This window comes from Palaemon carinicauda, chromosome 11 (genome assembly GCF_036898095.1).
Source record: "Palaemon carinicauda isolate YSFRI2023 chromosome 11, ASM3689809v2, whole genome shotgun sequence".
NCBI lineage: Eukaryota > Metazoa > Arthropoda > Malacostraca > Decapoda > Palaemonidae > Palaemon > Palaemon carinicauda.
The window spans coordinates 145463161-145470660 of NC_090735.1; positions in this window are offsets into that span (position 1 = coordinate 145463161).

Consider the following 7500-nt stretch of genomic DNA (forward strand, 5'->3'; position numbering starts at 1 on the left):
AAAAATATATATAATAATAACCTAAAAAAAAAAAGTTATGCAGACTCGCTAAGGAAATGTAAAGTCTGAGGACTATTTTTCTTTAAAACTCCACAAAAGAAACAAAAGATGTTCGGCTTCTGTTCTCTTTAGGTCTTTTTCTTTTCTTGGAGTAGTTTTAGGGAATTTTTACACGGAATGTTTTCCAGCCTACAAAGTTGAGAAAAGTGGAATAAAACTTTAACAGTGTGAACTATAAAAACCATGATTAAAAAAGTATAGATAGATTGACTGGTGAATTGTTAAACTTCAGATAAAAGGCCAGCGATAGATGGATAGATAGATAGATAGACACTTAACAAAAGTAATAAAGAACTTTATAATCCCTTCTGCCGGTTATGATTAAAGTAATGGAATTCTAGCATTAAAAAAATAATGAAAAAAAAAATTATTTTGTAACTAAAGGTACTCATCTCCAATTGCATTAAAAAAAAAACAATGCTATAAAAAACTATTTGTGCTTTGAAATAGGGAAAGACATTTGTTACATGAATTTCTTTAAAGATGTTATCAATTGTCTGTATTCCAGTTATACAGATTCAAATTCAAGTTGATTCATTGTGAGAAATGAATAAATAATTTTTCCCAAAACTTATTATTAGGATTTAAAACTGATAGGAAAAATGTCCCGCATCAAAAAAAAAAAAAAAAAAAAAAAAAAAAAAAAAAAAAAAAAAAAAAAATCCTGCTCTAAAAGTGTCATTGATACATATTAATCTTTCTCATTACAATTAGGTCCCACTTTTCACTTGGTGTTAGAAATGTGTTTCTTTACTGTAAAACATTGAAGTGAAATGATTAATTCTACTGTTAAAGTAGTGCTCCAACGTCTAGTGTCACTGATAAATAATAATAATAATAATAATAATAATAATAATAATAATAATAATAATAATAATAATAATAATAATTATTATCATTATTATTATTATTATTATTATTGTTGTTATTATTATTATGATAACAATAAAAATAATAAATCTTACTCATATGTCATTTTTTTTAGATCTATCAGATCATCTGATTTACATTTTGTTTGGTAAAAAAAATCTAATCATCATAAACGTATAAGATACTTTCTTAATAGAAACCAATAAAAAAGATTTATATTAACATGAAATATTGTACGTGATTTCAATATCATTCTAGGAATGGGGCAGAGTAAAAGAGAAAGCAAATGTGAATTGAAAATATATTAACTTTAACTACATTTAGAGAGAGGGAAAAAAAGTGTTATGAAGAAAATAACACAATAGGAAAGAGAGAAGGAGGGGGAGGGGGTGGGTGGTAAATGTAATTTAATACGTTATTGTCCATTGAGTGATTATACCTCGTTCTTAATCTAGAAATGTAAATGAAGCCCCTTTATTAATGTTGTGTCATATTAACAAACAACACATTAATTGTCAGTGGAGCCATCAGCAAAGCATGCTATTACCTTGCTAATGATCTCTCTCTCTCTCTCTCTCTCTCTCTCTCTCTCTCTCTCTCTCTCTCTCTCTCTCTCTCAAGTGAATGAGCTTCAACCATAAATTATGGGGGAAATAAAAATGGATTTTCTTTTTAGGAATAATTCTCTCTCTCTCTCTCTTTCTCTCTCTCTCTCTCTCTCTCTCTCTCTCTCTCTCTCTCTCTCTCTCTCTCTCTCTCTCTCTCTCAAGTGAATGAGCTTCAACCATAAATTATGGGGGAAATAGAAATGGATTTTCTTTTATAGATAATTCTCTCTCTCTCTCTCTCTCTCTCTCTCTCTCTCTCTCTCTCTCTCTCTCTCTCTCTTCTCTCTCTCTCTCTCAAACAGAATGTGGAGGAAATATAGATTTTCTATTTAAGTGTAATTCTCTCTCTCTCTCTCTCTCTCTCTCTCTCTCTCTCTCTCTCTCTCTCTCTCTCTCTCTCTCTCTCTCTCTCTCTCTCTCGTACGTTTTAAACATTTAGCATACGAAAACAGCAAGAATTTTAAGAAAATATTTATATAATTCCGGGAAGCTGTAAAACGAAATTAATACATAAACGGAAATTATAATAAGAGGTAAAAATGAACAGATGCTCTCTAGAGAAAATGCTGCACCCCTGTTTCAGTGAGGAGAATATTTTGAAAAGTTACTGAATGTTGTTGATAGAAGATATATTGGATTATTCAATAGTGAAAAAAAGTTATGATTTTATGCCATTGGTTTCGTAACAGACGTGTGAAGTTTTAAAGACAACGATTAAAAAGATAGGAACCAGGAATTGATCAGATTACAAGACAAATGGTGACGTTAGAATATCAAATTGTGATAGATGGGTTGATATGAATGGTATCTCTAAACGAAAAAAAGGTTGAAAGACATAATGTTAATGGGGTGAAGCTAAATGAGTTTGCTTTTAGGACAATGAAGAAGGACATTCCTTTCGTTACCTAGGATGGTGCCTTGAGAGAGAGAGAGAGAGAGAGAGAGAGAGAGAGAGAGAGAGAGAGAGAGAGAGAGAGAGAGAGAGAGAGAGAGAGAGAGAGAGAGAGATCCGCTAGAGGGCTACTTCGTGTTTACAAATAATTTAAGGATTAAGAAAAAAATAAGTGTGCCTTATATGTACATAACATTGCGAACTAAACTACCAAAAATATATCATTAAATAGACTGAAAGAATTATGTCTGTTAGCAGCTTCCACAATATTGGTAGGCAGGTGAATGGTCTGTAATTGCTTGTTATAATAATTTAATTTTGTCTTGAATTAGACAAGTCCTACCTGTGGTCATCGGGGCTTAGCTCTTCCCAGTTCTGAGTTTTCAACAGCTGGTTTCTTATAGCCTCGGTCGTGATATCACAGAATCTTTGCTTAACTCATTCATTTTCAGCACTTTTTATATATCCTGTAGCCATTTTACCCATTGATTGTGGGCTACTGTGTTATTCCATATGTATTCCCAGTCTTTTGTATGGTTCTACATCTGGATTATCCTGACAGATTTCTTTGCTGTTTTGTTAGCTGTTCTGGCTTGTTTCGAGTTTGTCCTGCTAGTATCCTTTATTCTTGTTCATATAGCTCTGGATCTTGGGTGCTTGGGCCTTTATTCTTTATTTATGTCTTCTTTTGTGTTTGAGATGAAGTGCCTAAGGAGTATGGCTAGTGTATCTCGAGTAGATAGAGTTAGGAACGAAGTAGTGAGGGTGAGAATGGGTGTAAGAAATGAGTTAGCAGCTAGAGTGGATATGAATGTGTTGAGGTGGTTTGGCCATGTTGAGAATGGAAAATGGCTGTCTGCTAAAGAAGGTGATGAATGCAAGAGTTGATGGGAGAAGTACAAGAGGAAGGCCAAGGTTTGGGTGTATGGATGGAGTGAAGGAAGCTCTGGGTGATAGGAGGATAGATGTGAAAGAGGCGAGAGAGTGTGTTAGAAATAGGAATGAATGGCGAGCGATTGTGACTCAGTTCCGGTAGGCCCTGCTGCTTCCTCCGGTGCCTTGTTTGACCGTGGAGGTTGCAGCAGTAGGGGATTTAGCGTTATGAAGCTTCATCTATGGTGGATAACGGGGGAAGGTGGGCTATGGCACCCTAGCAGTACCAGTCGAACTCGGTTGAGTCCCTTGTCAGGCTGGAGGAACGTAGAGAGGTCCCCTTTTTGTTTCATTTGTTTGATGTCGGCTACCCCCCAAAATTGGGGGAAATGCCCTGGTATATATGTATGTATGTCTTCTTTTACATTTTTTATGCCCATATTCTGCCCTTTGTATTCCTCATATAATCCCTTACGTATCTTACCGTTTTTTTTAGCTTGTTTTCCACTATCCTTTCAATTTACTCGAGTCAGCTCTCTTCTGTTATTTGATTTTCCAATCTCCCTGTCTTTGACTTTGCTCATTGGGTTGTTGGCATTATTATTATTATTATTATTATTATTATTATTATTATTATTATTATTATTATTATTATTATTATTATTATTCGGTAGTAGACCTTCTTTAAGGCATGTTTCATTAAAGGTGATCGCTGCCTCAGTACCGTTTATTTTACAGTTGAGTTTTTTATTGCTTGTATTTTCCTTTATTCCTCCCTTATTATTATTATTATTATTATTATTATTATTATTATTATTATTATTATTATTATTATTATCTATGAATCACTCAAATGATTGCTTTAAAACAAAATATTTTTCAAATCCTAAGATATTTTTTGGTAAATGACTACCTTCAATAGGAACCATATCAATTTATGTTAACGACATATCTGTACTGATCATCCATGACCAAACCTGGAAAGGAATCATACCTTTAATTACTGAGGAAACTCTATTGTTAAAGCTCAAATCAGTAAATTGGAGGCAAAACAAATATTCGAATTCATCACCGCCTACATAGATTTTATTGTGACCATCGACCATCCCTACTTCATTAGAACAATTCCATGTCATTTATAATATTTTAAAGGTTTAAACGCCACTCATGAATGGCAGAGGCAAGGGACAGTGACATTGCCCTATCAAGCAGGACAGTGTCCTAGAGACTGACCACATTACATATGATCAGCGCCCAAGCCCCTCTCCATCCAAGCTAGGACCAAGGAGGGCCTGGCAATGGCTGCTGATGACTCAGTAGATAGAATGATAGGTTCCCCCTAAACCCCCATCTTTAGCTCACAAGGATGGTAAGGTTGCAGCGACCAAGGGAACTTAACGAGTCTGAGAGGGACTCGAACCCCAGTCTGGCAATCAACAGACAGAAAAAAATACTGTGAATCAGCAGAAAGACTTATAGGTTCCCCCTAAATCCCAATCTTTAGCTCACAAGGATGGTAAGGTTGCAGCGACCAGAGGAATTTAACGAGTCTGAGCGGGGTCGAACCCCATTCTGGCAATCAACAGACAGAAAAAAAAAATGCTGTGAATTCATAAGGAAAGGATGAAAAGTACGGAGATTAATCCGCAGTTAATTATGAATATTAAATTTTATGTAATTAATTGTTTTTTCGAGAGTTTCATTTGGATATTATTCCTGAATTATTATAGCAATTATTCATTGACGATTACAATATGTTTTTCCGGGAAGCTTTCAGAGATCTCCCTCTGGAATTATTTTACTGGCTCTAAGTTTAAATGAAAAAAAATTAAGTCTACCTTTTAAGAACAAGCAGAAAAACACAAAACATTCATTCATTACATAATACGTTGTTTCCTTAATATCTGATGTTATTTTGAACTATATTCTATTGGTTAGTAAACAACACAACAAGGTAAGTATAATTTGAGCTAAGGCTTCCTATTTAGTTACCACCCATTTATAAAAAAGGCTACATGTGTTAATACTTTATATAAAAAGTATATTTTCTACAAGAATTTTGCAACATGGGAAAGAGAGAGAGAGAGAGAAAAAAAACATCGGGATCTTTAAAGTTTTATCAAAATAAAAAAAAAAAAAATCAGAAACAAATACCAACATATATTGAAAACCTTAGTTAATTATTGTTTATTATCCCTTTTTCATTTCCTTCCCATCAATTTGTTAATAAAGGTTTTATGTACCGGCAGATAAGAAAAAAAAAACTCGAAATACATGACAAAATATGCATTTATAATATTTCTCATTAATCTCGATCTCATTATTGATATTGTGAATTTCCGGCATAAAGCTATGCAGCTCATCAAACGAGTTATAACTAATGGTGTGATATGTATCTAATTATTCAAGAATCGACGAAATTTATTTTCGCTTTTTACGCAGTATTTATTTAGCAAATGTAATTATCAGACAAAAATCAATAACGAATCATATTGTCCTCTCCACAGCAAAAGGATTTAGAAGTTATATGGCAACAATTTGGAATAAACAACTTTGAAAAAGTACTTTATGTTTACAAAAGCTTATTATAATGTAATCGAGACTAAGTTGTTGAGTCTGGGCAACATCAAACGGGATGCTTTCTGGCGAACTCAGGAAGGATTTATCTCTGGACGAAATTAGAGCCAATCACAGCACGAGGTTACTCAGCGGAGGCAAATATTGCTCGGGTACTCTGTTATCCTGGTATTGCCAACCCATAACGTCATCAACTACCTGTACTTCTTGTTACCACTTGCCATATCACTTTACATCTGCCCCCCAAATGGTCTTTACTCAGCCGCGACTCGTTTCACTCCCAATTAAACAATCTTATTGCTCCTCTGGTCTGGCAAATGGTTAAAGGGGTCACTTAAGCTCGACACTACTTGCCTTCGCTGAGCGAGCTTGCGCTCTAATTATCTCTAAATTTATTCACGGGGAGAATCCCTTCCCAACTTTGCTGATATGCACCTGTGGCGGCGATCAGGGGCCGGTCACCAGGGAGCAGTATTCAGGCATGTGACCCAGAATTCTGCCACTCTGCTTAACAGCCATGAACTCTTGCGCCCGACGCATGATGACTTTCAGGATATAGCTGTCTACGCTGCCTTTGCATGAGGATAGAAGAAAATAACCCGAGAGGATGATGAATGGGAGTTTATTCACCCATTCGTTAAACGAGCTTAGCGCAACTCTACCGCTTTCCAGAACAAAAAAATCATTTGAATCATGTTAAATTGCAAGCAAAGCAGGCCACGGTGTAGCAAAGACCAGTTGAACTAAGTTATTAGTTAGAATATATTAAGATAACTCACGTACACATGCACATAAGAGCTTGGTGAACGACGTAACCAAAGAGTTCCTGGCAGTTAACCGGAGCACCAGATTTCGAGGTCATGTGTCTGGAAACTTCTTGGAAGAAATCTGATGAAGTATTCATGTAAAAAGCAACTAATAAGTTTATCACAATATTTATTCATTAACATTCAATCAATAATATTATATGGTTTCACACCATCAATATCAATTCAGTAAAATTATATTATCGTAATTATTTTATGGATCTTATCAAATGCAGTTATTGATGATCGCCAGCCACCTTTATGAAATCATAATTTTTCTTTTGTGAAATAATCAGGATATTACTCGAATTATTTGTATAACTGTACTATTAATTATGAATTCAGGGCATGGTCTAACCATAAACTGTATTCTGAGCATCCATATTCATAGATAGATCGGATTTTAAAAAGTAGAACTTGTGTCATAGTTTTTTTTTTTTTTTTTTTTTTTTTTTTTTTTTTTTTATGTAACCTAACATTTGTTCTCGAATTTACAGAAAAATTGAAATTAGTTTTTTATAGTTCCTCTTTTTCCCATACTGAAAAACATGTGTATATTGATATATTTTCTCCATGTGTCGTTATAAAAAAAAAAAAAATAAAATAAAAAACAGAAATAGCCAATCATAGACTCTTAAACTAGTATACATGTAGATAGCTGACAAGGAAAAAGGTAATTTATTTTTACCGTTGTTATATTGGATCAAAGAATTGATCCTCTATTGGATCCTCTATTGTTAATGACTTATCTTGACAAAAGCTCTAATTAAGGACTGAAAGCTACTTAAGAACTAAACTTTCTCTTATAAAATCC